We start from the raw sequence: 17,974 nt of genomic DNA, 5'->3' as shown, positions 1-17,974 counted from the left end.
GAATCTCTTCCATAGTAGTTTTAGTACAAAGCTAATAAAAATAGCTAAGAATAGCTACTACTAATGATAACGATTTACAACTATTTAGACTCTGTGCTTTAGAGTCTAGCCTCCTGCTACACACACTCAAAAGATTAAGTACCTGACCCATCTTTATTTTCCATTCCTTCTAGGTCTCTGACCTTCTCCATCCTAATCTCTCTACTGGTATCCCTACCAGCTGACAGTTCTAAACTGAATTTTTCATGTTAACCTTCTGTTTCTTAGCCGACCCCTCCGAACACAAGCTCTTGCCTTTCTGATTTACCATATCAGCCAGTATCATTCTTACAGGGCCAACCCCAAACCCTGACTTCTCCTAACTTACCCTATACCCTCAGCATTCAAGTCTTAGCAGGATTGTTGATTTTAGGAAAAGTCTTAAGGCTATAGTTAACAGAATCAGCAAGTAAAGATTAAAGGTAAAGATAGGAATCTGAGATCATAGCTGATAAATTTAGTAATACCTAGTAACTCTTGTTGTTCCTGTTTCCTGTTCAAATTTTTAAAAACTCAACAGGATAAATTCTATTGAGATGTGTCTAGTGGTTATATGAGAGAATCTGATGATCATATTTAGTCTAGACAGAAATTGTTGGGTGTTGAAAGAGTTAAACCCGGGTCAGCACCTGAAGGTTCTTTCAGAGTCTAGTAGTTTTGGCAGTTTAGCCAATGAAACTTAAGTGCCATTCTGTCAGAGGTTGTAACTCACAAAATTAAAGTCCAATTTTGATAGAACGGCCTCTTCCATAGGCTGTTAATTGTCTAATGAACCAACTCCATTTACCTGTAAACCTCAAGATATGCCTATGAAGCATCAAATGAAGTGAAGATTTGCATATTATCTGCATATCTGGATGTGAACCACCCAACTATATAATTCAAGACCTAATGTTTTATGTTTTACTGGATTTAGTTATTTTACTGAATACGGAATCATCTGATTTAGTTGGCCACTTGCCTTTTTGGGGGGGGCGCGGGAGGCATGCCTAGCAGCTTGTGGGGATCTTATTTCCCCAACCAGGGTCCCGGCAGTGAAAGCGCCAAGTCCTAACTGCTGGACCACCAGGGAATTCCCTAGTTGGTTACTTGAATCAAGGTAATTAAAAAAATGCTTTACCTATTAAGGACCTATTCATGACACTGGCCTTTACAACATCCTTTGTTCCAAAAAATACTTGCTGCTCCTCATGTTTCTTCTCTTGTCTCCCGGGTACAGTCAAGTTACTGTCACATGTACAGTACCAACAATGGAATGTTTTGATTACTGAATACGTAGTTGGAATCCTTTTATTGACCCTGATGTTCCTGTGAATGACCCAGAAAATAAGAATAAAGAAATAGGATGCTGTTTTCCTTCTGAGGTCTGAGGATGTGCTCAAATCTTTCTCTCTCCAGAACGACAGAGAGCCCCTACTCTGGCCTTGCACACCTAAGCTATTACCAATGAAGGAAGTTTCTGTGATTTTCATGTGCCATGTCGAACGCAAGATTCACATCAGGGATCCTCTGGGATTCTGACTTGGACAAACTCAACATGGGCCATGGATATTCAACAGCTCTCACTTTAGGGAAGAAGAGTGTTACAAAGTTAAATGTGCATAAGGCTACTTGGTCTCCCATATTCTAAAAAGTGTGCTTAATTTAAGTAATTTAGAAGCAAAATAGAGTTTCACATTTTATTACCTATGTCAGAATTTCTGTGAAACTTCATGACATTCTAGGACATTTCCATATTTCTTTTTGTCTGGGTGGAATTAGTGTTTGAGAGCTCTCTGCATATTCCTAGCTGAGCTTACCCTCAGAGTATAATTTGCATATTTTGTCCTGTAAACCAAAGTAAGTTTTGATCAAATTTGAATTATATCGGCCATTTTTCCTTTTGTATTATTTTACTCTCCAGAAAGATTTTTTTTGAACAGTCACACTAATAAACAGTAAATATTACAATAAAATTAACAACTTCCATTTTCTCTATTTTTGTCACTGTGGTGTTAAATCTGCACTGGCAATAATTAAACTCCTAGATTTTAGAAGTTTAGGATGAGAACATAAATGGAATCGGGACAGCAATTTGATAGAACTGAAAGGCTTTAGTATCAGGTAAACTAGGACCGATTCCTGGTTTTACATCCTCCTGACTGCATAACCTTTGAGACTGAGTCCCAGCTTTCTTGCTTGTAAAATGACAATAGTATCATCTACTGTTATGAACTGAATGTTTGTGTCTTCCCAAAATTTATGCATTAAAATCCTAACCCTCAATGTGATAATATTAGGAGGCAGAGCCTTTGGGAGGTAATGAGGCCATGAGGCTAGAGCTTTCACGAATAGGATTAATGCTATTCTAAGAAGAGGCACACATGAGACACCTTGCTCTCTTTCTGTCTCTGCTCTTCACCATGTGAGGATACAATGAGAAGGCCATCTGTAAACCAGCAAGAGGACCTTCATCAAGAACCCAACCGTGCTGGCACCCTGACCTCAGACTTCCAACCTCCAGAGAGTGAGAAATAACTGTTTGTTGTTTAAGCTACCCAGTCTGTGGCGTATTTGTTATAGCAGCCTGAGTTGACTAAGACGGCTACCAAATCAGGATTGGGTATATACAACATACTAGTATAGTGCTCACCCGTAGGAAACTCTCAGCAGTTAGTCATAATAGTAATACTGCTGAAGCAGTCTTTTAATTCACTTTAAGTCACTTTTTTAAAGCTATTGAGCACTTAATAGATCTTAAGTTTGTTACCGAGTTGTGTGGTTACGGTCTCCTTTGTAGTACGGATACAAAGTAAGCCACAATTTGTTACTCAAGGTGTTCGGTGTGTACTGGGAGAGACAGGTCAACAATTACAATAAAATGTCATACAGGTTCAAAGAGCTGTTTGTGCAAAGTGATTTGGGATATAGAGGAAATGACTAACTATGAGATGTGGAGGTCTGGAAAGGTTCACAAAGCAGGGGACTTTTGGGCTTAGAGATTCTGTAGGAGTTTTTCCAATAAATGGAATTACTTAGTAGAGAGGGCCCTTGATGGGAAGCAAGGGGAACTGAATTGCTACTTTTCTCCAGCAGCATAAGGCCCAAGATCTCCAACTACCCCTTGCTCTAAAACCCCAGGGATGAGACTATGGCCTCACCACCGTCCCACCTGCAGCTGCAGGAAAGACCGACCACCCCATGATCTTTAATTACTGTGTCCTGTGTCTTCTTCCCATCGTGCCTCCAAAACCAGTTTTCCTGTATCACCCATGAGAAGTGCACATTTCCCAGATCACTCAGTTTCATGCACCCTGCTCTCAGCCCCGCTAATCTGATCACACATCGCCCAGACTCTTGGCCATCTAAGCCCTTCTGCCCAAACTTACTTCCTGTCATCAGAAAACTCCTCTCCTTCATTAACCTCTTCACTGAACATTTTCTTTGGAGTTTTGCTGAATTTTGACTTGGCTCCTGAAAACACTGCTTTCCCTGGAGCCCTTCAAATGAAGGATTTATTTTTACTTTTTCCTCTCATACTCTAAGTATCATATATGCCTGGACCTTGAGGTAAGTTTTTGTTAGGAAAGAATGCTTTCAATTAACATTATATTCCAATTTCACTAAGACTCTCTGGGAAGTTTATCAAATAACAATTTTTAAATTATTGTACAACTTTACAATAACTGTAATTGTACAATAACCTAATATTACAATTGTTTAGAAGATTCCAACAAATATTAAAACTTTTTTTTAACTAACTTTAATTATAACATTTTTTCAGCACATGAGATCCATAGAGTCAGTGTGTCTATTTCCCTTTTCAAAATTTACCAGAAGCCCTAAACGAAACGTCCATCAGTACCATTAGATTGCAAATTTTAAGCCCTCTAGTGGTCAACGCCATGTTGCTCAATCTCTCAGACTGAGAGTATTCTTCAAAGATGAAAAATTACTATAACTTATAAAAGCATTTCCACCAAAAGTTGACAGATCATCATCTATGTCCCCTAAACAATGTACTATGTTTGAAGCTGAATAATTCACTACATCAAAAAAAGTTGTTGAATACTAATGTTAATTAGTTCTTAAAATCATATATTTATCTTTATTAGAGTAAAAAAAGAATTGAGAAACCAAGATAAACTATCAATATTTCTGGGATTTCCCTGGTGGCACAGTGGTTAAGAATCCGCCTGCCAATGCAGAGGGCAGGGGTTTGAGCCCTGGTCGGGGAAGATCCCACATACTGCGGAGCAACTAAGCACGTGCACCACAACTACTGAGCCTGCACTCTAGAGCCCCAGAGCCACAACTACTGAGCCCGCATACCACAGCTACTGAAGCCCACGCATCGGTTGCTTCACCGCAACGAAGAGTAGCCCCTGCTCGCCACAACTAGAGAAAGCCCATGCGCAGCAACGAAGACCCAATGCAGCCAAAAATAAATAAATAAATAATAAATAAATAAATAAATAATTGTCAATACTTCCTGACTTGGGTGTGGGTCAAATATTTTAGTGACACATGAATTTATTTTTTTATTATGGTATCTCATATGGGCTTCAGAACCAGATATGATCACTTATTATTTATATGTGTGGCTTACAGAAGCTAATAAATATTTCTGTTTCAGTTTCTAATAGGTTTTTTAAAAATCTAGATCATAATTTCTACTCTATAAAAATTATGGAAAGGAAACAAGATTAAAATGTATATTTTGACTAGTATACTGCATGGAACAGAACAGGTGCTCATCAAATCTCTAAAATAATCATGGTAGTGTTACTTTTTTTCTTTTAATTTTATTTATTTATTTTTGGCTGTGTTGGGTCTTTGTTGCTGTGCGTAGGCTTTCTCTAGTTGCGGTGAGCGGGTGTTACTGAAGCTGCTCATTGCAGTGGCTTCTCTTGTTGTGGAGCATGGACTATAGACGCACAGGCTTCAGTAGTTGTGGCTCACGGCCTAGGTAGCTCTGGCTCACGGGCTTAGTGGCTCCGTGGCATATGGGATCTTCCTGGACCAAGGATCAAACCCATGTCCCCTGCATTGGCAGGCAGATTCTTAACCACTGTACCACCAGGGAAGCCCTGTTACTTTTGAGTAATAAAGGAAAATTAAGATATTTCTCTCATTTCTTACAAAAATCATACTCTTACTGTAATTACCTGATTAAGTCTAAACCCAAGTACATTTTATGTGTACTTAAGTAATAATTATTCCAACTTTTAGGTTGTAGATGACTTAATAAGACAGTTACCTTCTTTCAGAATTCTATGATTTAAATTTTTAAGTTTAACACACATACCAGCGTGCCACTTTTTAAAAGCAGGACTAAGTCTCAAGGACTAAAGGCAACATTAGATGATTTGTTTTAATTATTAACTATAAGTAATTGCAGCGATTCTATATAATTAATTTAAATAAAAGAAGTAAAAAGAGATGTGACAGTGTTAATATATGGAAATATCATCTGATTTCTCTCAGCTCTAAAAAAGTAACTTAGCTTTCTGATGAAATTATGTGCTATTTTGTTAGTTATATTTTACTTATAAAATATCCTTGCTCTATTGTATGATTGAGTACATGTAAATACTATAAAAATAATACGATAGCCTTCATTCATTTTCTTTCACCAAAGAGAACACAGACATTTTTACTCATGGGGACCAGGTGATCATTTATCATATTCCACTGTAAAGCCACCAGGTCAAGTTTTAGTATCCTTCACGTGTAGGGCTAGACATCTGTTTCTATTTTCTTAACTCCATCCCTCTGCCAAAATTAGATCTAAAAATGTCTAAAAGTAATTCTCTAGGGTTCTACTTATAATAAAAAGGAAGTAAGATTGCCATTGCCAGATAAAATGAAGGTTACCCAGGTCAATTGGTTTCAGATAAGCAATGAATGATTATTTAGTGTATACCCCATGCAATAATTTTTTTTTTTTTTTTTTTTGCGGTACGCGGGCCTCTCACTGTTGCGGCCTCTCCCGTTGCGGAGCACAGGCTCCGGACGCGCAGGCTCAGCGGCCATGGCTCACGGGCCCAGTCGCTCCGCGGCATGTGGGATCTTCCCAGACCGGGGCACGAACCCGTGTCGCCTGCATCGGCAGGCGGACTCTCAACCACTGCGCCACCAGGGAAGCCCCCATGCAATAATTTTTAGTATATCTATGTCCCAAATATTACATGGGGCATACTTATTATTTATTATTCATTATTTATCTGAAATTCATACATGCGGCATACTTATTCATTATTTATTATTTATGTGAAATTAAAATTTAACTGGTGCCCTGTATTTTTATTTGCTGAATCTGGTAACCATAAGAGGAAGACAAAATTTATTTTGGAGAAAATATACAAAACAAATACTTCAACAACCACACCTTATATTTTAATTGAAGAATCAATTGATCTCCAATCCCCTAAAAATGCAAAGCCAACCCATAAAGAATTTTATGTTTATGGAGAGAAGAAAAGAAGTAGCTCTTCCTCCAAATCTAGATAGTTTCTACTGCTCCTGGCATACTTTCCATTCTGATATACATCTCATAAGTAGTTGACTCTTAGGAAATCTCTAAGAGTTAGAGGGTAGTGGGCAGTCTGAGTTATAAAAATTTAGAGGTGTTGTGAATAAATGCCCTATCCACCAAAGACTAACAAATTCACAGTTTTAAAAAATATATCCTGGGCTTCCCTGGTGGCGTGGTGGTTGGGAGTTCGCCTGCCGGTGCGGGGGACACGGGTTCGTGCCCTGGTCCGGGAGGATCTCACGTGCCAGGGAGCAGCTGGGCCCGTGAGCCATGGCCGCTGGGGCTGCGCGTCCGGAGCCTGTGCTCTGCAACGGGAGAGGCCACGGCGGTAAGAGGCCCACATACCGCAAAAAAAATAATAATAATAATAATAATAAATATATATATATATATATATATATCCTTACCTTCTGAATCACAGCTAATTGAACCAGAATTGGGTACCACATTCAATCAAAATCTCTTTACTAGGGATTTGTAGTTTGAACCGTATTCATTTTCTTTGTGTGACCGGACCTGAAATATGTAAAACCACGGCATTTGATAGGGTCTCCGCTTACTCATATGCTGCCTTTTAGAAACTAGAAGTCACCCTTTCTAGGACAACTCAACCATGAGGGTTCACAGCTTGGTTAGCAGAGCTAGATTGTATTTTAGACTGTGTCGAAGGCTGGACACCCTTGTGCAGTCAGCAACCTGTACAAACTTATGGGATTACCTTGCCACTTTATGCCATGCACAGTAAAAACTACAGCACAGAAAGAGGTGTAAATGAAAGATGGAGTAAGAAAATACTGCTAGCTCTTTGATGTTTTTCCATTTCTAAATTCCAAACCTCTCTGAGACAAAAGATTATTTCTCTTGTGTTTTGTAAAATGTTCTTGAATTTTTATAATAAATTCTTCGCTTTTGCTTAAGGTGATTCAAGCTCATTCTTGACACTTGAAAGCAGAAAATTGTAATTAGTTACATAAATATTGGTTTTAAAGTAATGTCTTAGGAATCACTGGCAGATTCTACAAAATTCTGGCAATAATCTATATTTAATTGACATTTGAATACACCAACATGCCTTCCTTTTATTTCTGGATTGATCTTGGCTTCAGAGGCTGATGAATTCTTCAGTGAACAAAAAGGATTGCCTTCAGTTGTATCCAGAATTAATTTAATTTGCATTCACTTCCTATGCATAATAAGCTCCTCAGGCTGGACTATAAACTGTGTTGTTTGACATAAAATGCTTTTTCCTTCACTGGAACAATTTGTAAATACAGAATTGGAGAGGTGGTAGAGAAGGAATCAAAAGTTATATAAAAACAGTGTAATGACGTGAAGGCAAAAAAAGAAACGGAGGAATAAATAAGAACAAGGATGGAACAACTTGGTACCTCTCTGGGAAGTAGCTTATAGCTCATCAACTTTTTGTTTTGTTCTGTTCTGTTCTGTTTTGTTTTTATGAGGGTGGAGAAAAGCTCTGCTTTTTCATAAACTGTAGCATCTTGGGTCTTCACAGAGCCATTTTCATAGACATATTTACTTTCCTTCCAGGTGGCCAAATAGGGAGTTATTTTTTTGCTGTCTTTCTGTCATATTACATGAGAGGCAAACTCACCCTAGCACATGGTTCATTACAGACATCTTTTGTATAATCATGTGTTGACAAGCATCCGTTTCACACATCACCCAGGGGATGTCCCCGCCATTATTTGTTGGGAGGTAGATAGTTTTCCTTCTTATCTCACAACAAATAACAGTGACAATCACAGTTTGGGTTAAATAAATACTTGGCCATTACAGAAATTACCATTTCTTCAATTTGAGCTAAGAAATTTAGGATAGGTTAAAGTCCCAATAACTGTTTTCTTGTACTTCTACTTAATCTCATTGTATATCAATAAGAATCCTGAGATTAACTTCACTGGATTGACTTTAAAATTTTTTCTGATATATAGTCACATATGAAACAAAATTTTATTTTTTATTCAGTGATTATCTGATTTCTGCATCTTTGTAGTATCATATATTAAATTCTTAGAACAGGCTTTGGAATCCAGGAGACCTAGATCAAATGACAGCTCTATGTGCCTGCTAAGTTGTGACCTTATGAAAGCAAACATCCTGTTAATTGAATCTTGTTTGCCCAAAAGTACACTAGGTATAATAAGCCTTACTTTTTATGATCATTGAAAGGATTAAAAACAATATCTGTAAAGTGGTTAGCAAAGTGTTTGGCACATTGTAGATGCTAAATAAATGATAGTTATTATGGAAGGAATGCAGATGAGTCTGAAAATTTATTTTAGGTCTCATTTTTTAACGTGTCCTCATTTTTAATATAGAATATGACTAATGGAAATCATAGAAGACTAGGGAAATGGGCTTGGAGGAGAAGCCTCAGTGGGTGAAACAGTCAGGAGACCATTGCACAAAGACAATAGACTCCCTCTATGATGATGGCATATAAGTGGGAAGGAATAAATCCTAACGGGTATTTTTAAAACAGATATTTTTAATGTAGAATCTACAGGATGTGATAATGTTGGAAATGGGGAATATAAAGAAAAAAATCAAACATTACTCCAAGGATTGATTTTGAATAAGTGGGGAAATGGTACCATTAACATAAATTGAGACTTTGGAAAGGATATACTTTGGCATCAAAGCATGAAGTGGGATATAAAACTGAGCATCTCTGAAGAGCTATGGGGCTGGGGACCATGATGTGGGAGTTACCCACATGAAGGCAAGAGACAAGGTCTTTGGCAGTGTTATACACTCCAAAGTAGTGGCAAAGGCCTTCGTTTAAACAAAAAGGAAGAAGAACAGGCAGAAAAATGAATAATGAGCAGTGAGAAAACCAGGAGAACTGGAACTGAATAAGTCAAAGAATGACAGTTTTAAGAAAAGCTACATGATTGGTTATGTATATTTCTACAGATTGCCATGAAGATGATGTTTGGGTCAAGTTGCCTGGATTTAGTCATTGGGAGTCCTTGGTTATTAGTAGGATCCTCAGAGCGGTAGAGGGACGGAAGCCAGATTGCGCAGACTTCAGCAGGTGGCAGTGTAGCTATTGATAGAACACACGTGAGTATTAATCCTTCCTTACATTTCAGGGGATCACCTGGAATCTGTCTTTGCTAGACTATTGGAAGAGCCTGGATTGAAGTTCGGGAAGTAGACCTTGGGAATATGCTAAAAAATGAGATGGGCTGAACATTAAGGAAAAGTGTTTCCCTCTAGTCACTGGAATATCTAGTAAAGACTTAGGATTTTATCATTAACTTCTCCCCCTTAACATTTAGTCAGATTTGCAGATAGATCCTAACCTAGATTAGCCCTAAGATTAAATAAGAAACCTAAATTGAGGAATAAGAGCCAGGGAGAAGCAAAAACTGAAGACGAGGCCTCCGAGAGAGGAGAAGGATGGGCTCAGCCAAAATTCTGTGGCTACATGAGCAGTATGTTTAGAAAATGAGGGCTTCCCTGGTGGCGCAGTGGTTGAGAGTCCGCCTGCCGATGCAGGGGACACAGGTTCGTGCCCTGGTCCGGGAAGATACCACGTGTCGCGGAGCGGCTGGGCCCGTGAGCCATGTCCGCTGAGCCTGCGCGTCCGGAGCCTGCGCTCTGCAACGGGAGAGGCCACAACAGTGAGAGGCCCGTGTACTGCAAAAGAAAAAAAAAAAAAAAGACAATGAGTCACCTAGCTCTCTGGAAAAGCAGCTGTTGATTGGTTAATACTATTTGACACTTGGGGATTAGTGTGGTTAAATTAGTGAAGTAGGAAATTCAGCTGGTTTTCCCCTGAAGCCAAGTGACTTCTGTAGTCTTCTCTTTTTTTTTTTTTTGCAGTACGCGGGCCTATGGCTCACGGGCCTAGTCGCTCTGCAGCATGTGGGATCTTCCCGGACCGGGGCACGAACCCGTGTCCCCCGTATCGGCAGGCGGACTCTCAACCACTGCGCCACCAGGGAAGCCTGGGAAGCCCCTTCTGTAGTTTTTTCATTCTCACTGTTCCTCCCCTTAAAGAGCAACCAGTCTTAAGGAGCTAAATATTTTCAGAGTTATCCATTTGAAAAATGTAAAGTATATCTATGAGTGTCTAGCTGTGGTGTGTAAAACGAGTATACATATGGAAGATAACAGTGATTAAAAAATACAGGCCCTGGGGTTTAGCTTATCTGGGTTTGATTCCTTACCTTGTCACTCCCTTTGGACACACAGGTCCATTCCGTTTGCTTGTTTGTAAAATGAAAATAATAGAAAACTATCTCAGAGGGTTGTGAGTCATAGTAAGTACTCAATAAATGTTACCTATTAGTATCAGATACTCTGGAGAGTAACGCCAACTGGCCCTTGTTTCTAGTGAGAAATAAAATTATTTAAACACTTAGTGCCCCAGTTTCTCATTCATAAGATGAAAAGTATCATGTATCTTACATGGTTACTGTGAAACTATGCCATGAAAAGAGTAGTTATTATATTCCTCCATACTATTTCCCCATCACCAAACAAGGAAACATTAAGGAAGAAACCTCAGAGTTTATAAATTCTAAACTTTTTTGATTTTGAAGTACATATTCCAATTCCCCAATATATGCAAATTCAAAAGTTTTATTTCTTCATAGCATTCATTGTTTTTATTACACAAGTAGAATGTGTTCAGTGAGGAAAAATTTGAAAATACTGGGAAAAAATTCATTCATATTCTTACCCTTAAAGATAAAAAGATAAGCACAGTTAAAATTTAGGAGGTTGTCCTTTGAGAATTTCATCTCTCTCTCTCTCTCTATCTACCTATCCATCCATCCAAACAACCAAACATATCAAACTGGGATTAAACTAAATTTAACTAAACTGGAATTAAAGTAAACTCTTTAGTAACTTGAATTTTTAGTTAACATGGTGTGACATTTTTCAATGCCAGTACTTTGCTACAGTGTAATTTAATGCAATAATAGCTTCATATATTTCATTGTATGACTATGTGAGTGTTTGTGAAACTACTTCCTGTGTTTACCTTGTTGAGCTCCTCAAAATATCTTCAATCTTTCAATGAAGCACTCTTAACTCATTACAATAGGGAGAACACCACCTTGACGGGGTCTCGGCAGTTTCAGAAAGAGGTAGTCAGAGGTGAGATATTTATAGGATTTGGGGTCCGGCCTGAAGAATTTTAAGGAGTCTTTCAAGAAGGGAAATGGAGAACTGGGCTAAGTTTAAAATTGGTGGATACTGTGAAGTTAGTCTTGACAACTAAACTGATGAGCAAGTTATTTGGCCGGAGGAGCAGATTATTGTCTCTAACAGTTTGATCTGAAGAGATTTCCTGAAGCAAACAGTAAAGTTATTTACTGATTTATAGTACTGTGTTACCTAGGCAGAGTTTTGCTAAAAACAAAAAATAAAATCTAAGTCATGTTGATATCGATAGTCTACAGTTTTATCTAATTCATATTAACACAGATGGTCTTTTATTATTTTAATATATGTATTTTAAATATTTATTTATTTCTATTTTCACCAACACCTCCGTCTAAATCTAAGCCATCACTTTCCTTTACCTTGCCTTTTAAGCTGATCTTTTTATATTGCTAACACTCATCTTCCACAAGGCAGCCAGAATGAACTTTATGACAAGAAAATCACATCCATTCTTAAACCCTTTCAGTTTTTCCATATTGCTCTTCATATAGTTTTTTGTTTGTTTGTTTGTTTGTTTTTGTGGTATGCGGGCCTCTCACTGTTGTGGCCTCTCCCGTTGCGGAGCACAGGCTCCGGACGCGGATGCGCAGGCTCAGCGGCCATGGCTCACGGGCCCAGCCGCTCCGCGGCATGTGGGATCTTCCCGGACCAGGGCACGAACCCGTGTCCCCTGCATCGGCAGGCGGACTCTCAACCACTGCGCCACCAGGGAAACCCTTCATATAGTTTTAAGTTCCCCATGAGAGCCTCTCTGATCCACTCCTACAGCCTTATTCTATTCACTGCACCCTAATCCAGTGGACCTCTTTTGGTGCCTTGAATTTGCTGTGTTCCATCTACTAGAATGCTTTTCCCTGTACTTTCTTTTATCTAGGTAATTCCTACTCATCCTTCAGATCTCATTTTGCTCATCCTTCTCCTACCAAGACAAACATTATACATTCCCATAGCTCCCTATATTCTTCCTTCATATTATTTAATTTTTTTATGAATAATTGATTTAATGCCTATCTCCCCCACTCAAAAGTAAGCCCTATAAAATTAGGGACACTTTTTATTTTGTTCTACATTACATCCTCTGCATCCCTGGCCTAATACAGAAACACACGATTTATACAATAAATGTTGCAAAATCGATGGCATAATTTTTCACATTTAAGCTGCACGAGTGTTTTGTTTTGTTTTCTATGTACTTTTGATAACTCACCCAGCTTAATTGCCTCCACCTTCAAAAACAGCTTTTCACTCTTAATATGAGGGTACATCTTCTTTGTTAAATGAACCAAATAATTGTGAAAAGAAGTGTTGCTCACAAATAAGCTACTAATTGAAGCTCTTTTTTTCTTCACAGATATAATAGAAAAGCATTAAAAATGGGAGGTTTCAGAGAGAAATGTTCTTTGCAGGGGTATTGCTATAGCTTCCAGAAATTCTAAAAATCTGCCCTATTGAAGGGAAACTGTATTTGTGTGTGTGTGTGTGTGTGTGTGTGTGTGTGTGTGTGTGTGTGTGTGTAGTAGGAAGTGAGAATGGTGAACTGGTTCTTTTATTTAATTTTTTACCTTGAACAATATAGCTACGTGTTCTGACTGGAGTTGGACCATTCTAAAACAGCTAACTCTCAATTACCACACTAATGGAAACGGGCATGATGTAGAAAAACAAAATATGGTCATAACCCAAATCACTTATTTCCATTCATTCATTCATTGTAATTTTATTCATAAGCTTTGAGTTATAGTAATACTTTATATTTGTGCAGTACTTTAGATTTTAAGAGTTTGTTTACATACTTTGTTTTAGATAGGGTAGACTAACCTACAGAAAAAGACAGGATCCTCAAAACTCAGTTCCCTTAAGAACAGGAAGTTTATTTCTTTGGTCAAGAGCAGGGTTCTGGGTTAGGAGCAGCTCAGCTCTTATGAAGGCTTTCAGGGACCCAGGCTGACACTGGCTCTGCCATCTTCAACAAGATACTTACAGGACTGCCCTAGGAATTACTGTCGCAGTCATTTAGGAAGCATGAAAAACATTAAAGAGCATGCGCAGGGTCTGGAACCTCGAGTGGTACACATCACTTCTGCTCACATGTCTTTTCCAAGAACGTAATCTGGAGGCAGGGAACTCTGGTAAATGTATTCTGCCTATGTGTACAGCTCCATCCCTATTTCTGTCGAAGGAGTATAGTACAGATTTTGGTGGGTAGGTTTAGTCACATGGATTATCTCATTGGGCAAATAGATTTTTAAAACCTCTTCTCTTTCTGCTTCTTGAAAGAAAAGGGACTTCCCTGATGTCACAACGGTTAAGAATCTGCCTGTTAATGCAGGGGACACGGGTTCGAGCCCTGCTGCGGGAGGATCCCACATATCGCAGAACAACTGAGCCCGTGCACCACAACTACTGAGCCTGCGCTCTAGAGACCACGAGCCACAACTACTGAAGTCCACGTGCTTAGAGCCCGTGCTCCACAACAAGAGAAGTCACTGCAATGAGAAGCCTGCCACCACAACGAAGAGTAGCCCCTGCTCGCCACAACTAGAGAAAAGCCTGAGCAGCAACGAAGACCCAACACAGCCAAAAATAAATTAAAAAAAAAAGAGAGGAATAAATGAGCATGGTAACCAACTTCTGCAAAGCAAATAAGCAGAGAGATAAGAAATATCAGAGGCCTTGATGATTTAGGAAATGAATAAGTAGTATCTGAATAATAAATTATAATAAATAATAATAAATTAACCGGACCTGTCATGCAAATAGGACAGAAGTTACTATAATTATACAGGATTGGTGATAATAAACTGAGTAAGAAAGTACATTTCAAAATCTATTCTGAGTCCAGTTTGCCTTGTCTATCTGATACATAGCATATAGGAAATCCTTAGCATTGGCCCCTACATGATGAAAACAGAAATTTCAACTTTTGGCAAAGGTAATTTATTGAAGTTTAAACCATTGATTTTTTGGAAAAAGTTAAGTTTTGAAAATGAAGAGTGTTGGAGTAGACGCTGCCTTCCTCTGAAGTTACATGAATCAAGAGAAGAGTGTCGACTTAAAAAAACCCACCCAACATAAGAGTTGTGAGTTTAAGTTTTATTCAGGGTCTTACCGCAGACTGTAGCCCAGGAGATAGCTCTGAGGAACCACTCCAAAGAAGTAGGGGAGGAACTAGTATATATGTCATTTTTTTGGCTATGAAATACATGTAATTGAGCATGTATCTTGGTAAAAGATTACTGCTAACCACAAAACAGATATGTCAAGTTAATGATTTTAGTACTTTTCTATGTATGAGAAGATGCAACAAGGGAGAAGCATTTTCTGGACCGCAGTAGACTAGTAAGACAGATGATCCAGAGAGTTTTTAGGTTTTTAACAGGGCCTAATGCAGACATAGCACATGAATGGCCTACCAACGAAATCCTTGCCTGATCTAGGAATGAGCCTTCCTAGAGCCATTGGACAAATCAGTCACTAAATACCTCCCAAACCTTGGTTGACTTTATGACCAGAAGGAGGCAAAGGGGATTGTGAACAAAAAAAGAACAAAGAGCCTTGCTCATCAATCACTTACGCAAGGCTTAAATCCCCACCCACTGCAGTGGCCCACTGACAACGCCCCCTAAAAGGAATTCAGGATGAAAAACAGAATGAGGTGCTCTGTGCTTTAGATAAACAGGCCACTAGATAGATAGATGCTTATCAGGAAGAATTTCAATGACGTCAGATTAATGCAGTTAGGAGATTGTTTCAGCAAACTGGTTAAGAGATGATGATGGTTTGGTCTAGAATGCCAGGGATGAGAAATGAAGTGAAGTGGATAGATAATTCTAGAAATGTTTAGGAATCATGGAGTAGCATGGGGACAAGAGAGATGAGTCCATGAAACTAAGCAGGTCCAAACCAGGAAATGCGTGGTAGGGTATATGAAAGATTTGGGGCTTTTTTTTTTAAGGATATGTGATGAACTAATAATGGTATCTACACTGAGGAGAGACACATTAGATTTCTTTAGTGTAAGTTCACTAAAGAAGGGTGACTTAATGCCTTAATATAAGTGAGAAAAGCTGATGGCTTAAAAGAAGGCATTTGCAGTGGGTATGGCTTGAGGTGTGTGGACTTGTCATTGGCTGTGGGAGGGAAGGGAGAGGGACAGTTACAGGTGACCCTCAAGTCTTGCTGAGATATGGAGGAGGTGCAGATAGAGAGGGAAGCTGGGAGATAAATTTTTAATGTGTTGAATCAGAGGTAGATTCTCTGGGAGGAAACTTCCAATAGGGAGCTGGCAACACAAGTCTGAAGCTTGTGGAGAAATGGGAGTTGGAGGTAAAGATTTCAGTCATTAGCATTTTTGATATCTAGCTGACTTGGTTTTTCCCTTCTTCATTCTCTATGTGCCTGAAAGTAAGGAGGGCCTTACTTGACCCTTTGGGAGTTTATGTCCCTTCTTTTCCCCCTCCCCCATAGCTGGTGGTCAATGACTGCCTGATGAAGGAATGGGGAAGTCCTTGCCTGAAGGGGAAAAAATCTGGGTGTAATTTACACGCCTGAGCAGCTGGTGGATCAGGCTGTGGTTGGGACTTTGCCTGAAGGCACATGCTGGGTTTTTTGTTTGAGTTTGTTTTTCCCCTGCTTCTCCACTTGCTTACCCTTCTCTCTGAGAGCACTGCCACAAAAACTCTCTGATCTTGCCTAAGGATCTACACCTGGAGAGGCGAATTTAAGACAGAAAATAATCAAGATAATGAGAGTTACTAAGGTGGCCCCGGAAAGGTGTGTAAAATAAGAAAAAGAGTCGCCTAAGACAGAATCCTGAGAGCAACTATTTACCACAAAGATGGAGAAAAAGAGCCACCAGGAATGAGCCTGAAGAAAAGAGGAGACAGAAATGTGGGCTGGCAGGTGAGGTGCTGTGAGTAGAGAATGCGGCATCAGACAAGGAAACCAACAGAGAGATTCAGGTCAACAGTATGAACCGATACAGAGAGGTCAAGTTATGTAAGGAGTGAAAAGGATCCATTAAATATAGCAACAAAGGGGACTCATTACACCCTTTAAAGATTGGGCATTTTTGATATTTTGGAAGACAAAGACTAATGATAACATATATTCTTTTTTTTTTTTTTTAATAAAAGGTATTTTTGAGCACCTGTTAGGGCACAAGCCCTGTGCTAGTGCTGTGGTGATGGACTGAATGGCAGTTCCTTGCCATGCAGGGGCCAATAGCCTAATTACAGGAGTGATAAGTGTTGCAACAGTAGTAAGTGAAAGTCATAACCCGTGCACAGAGTGACGCCGAAAGCTCGGCCTCTGTACCCTGGTGCCGAATCAAATCTCAGAGACAGGGTTTTGGGTGAAGTAGAAAAGAATAGCTTTATTGCTTTGCCAGGCAAAGGAGGACACAGTGGCTCCTGCCCCAAAAAACTGTGTCCCTTGGAGGGGACCTGGGAGGATTTGATGGGGGAGTTTTATAGCAACAGTTCAAGGGTGGGGTTGCTGATAAGATTAGGATGTGTGTAGGGCCTGCACTCCTCTAATCTGGTATCAGGTAATATATATATTTTTAAAATTAATTAATTAATTTATTGGCTGCATTGGGTCTTCATTGCTGTGCCTGGGCTTTCTCCAGTTGTGGGGAGCGGGGGCTTCTCTTGTTGCGGAGCACAGGCTCTAGGTGCACAGGCTTCAGTAGTTGTGGCACATGGGCTCAGTAATTGTGGCACGTGGGCTCAGTAGTTGTGGCGCACATGCTTAGTTGCTCCACGGCATGTGGGATCTTCCCCCAGGCATGTAGGATCTTCCCAGATCTCGGCTTGAGCCCATGTCCCCTGCATTGGCAGGCAGATTATTAACCACCACGTCACCAGGGAAGTCCTTGTCTCAGGTGTTCTTGATGAGTTTCTCTGGTTCCTTTAATGTTGCCTCAGGTGATTTTTGGGCTGCTCCTCCCTTGATTAGCAACTGTTAGAATCTGCCCTTTGGAACTCCCTACAAACAAGAAAATGGGGGACAGAAAGCCTTCTGTGCCCAGGAGCCCCACAGGGTCCTGCTGGGTTTCGAGAGGAAACCAGCATCTGCTAATTCGTTTTCTTTGTTAATGACTCCACAATCTTTTACACAGTTGCTTCAATTTGTACATCATATTCAATATAATTTCCTGCTACAGTTCCTTTAGCAGTGGTAGGTATGTATGTATGTTGCTTCAATTTGTAC

At 39.5% G+C, this 17,974-nt stretch overlaps 1 long non-coding RNA gene across 1 annotated transcript; it reads left to right on the top strand.

The window, feature by feature from the left end:
• Window positions 1-1,041: 1,041 nt before the first annotated feature.
• On the top strand, window positions 1,042-14,572 carry LOC132519470 (uncharacterized). The gene is made up of 3 exons (XR_009540169.1): window positions 1,042-2,558; window positions 9,506-9,643; window positions 14,044-14,572. It is a non-coding gene; the product is annotated as an uncharacterized LOC132519470 (long non-coding RNA).
• Window positions 14,573-17,974: the final 3,402 nt, after the last annotated feature.

The sequence above is a fragment of the Lagenorhynchus albirostris genome, chromosome 4, assembly GCF_949774975.1.
Source record: "Lagenorhynchus albirostris chromosome 4, mLagAlb1.1, whole genome shotgun sequence".
Classification (NCBI taxonomy): domain Eukaryota; kingdom Metazoa; phylum Chordata; class Mammalia; order Artiodactyla; family Delphinidae; genus Lagenorhynchus; species Lagenorhynchus albirostris.
Note: the sequence above shows the minus strand (reverse complement) of the source record. Positions and strands in the feature narration are given on the sequence as shown.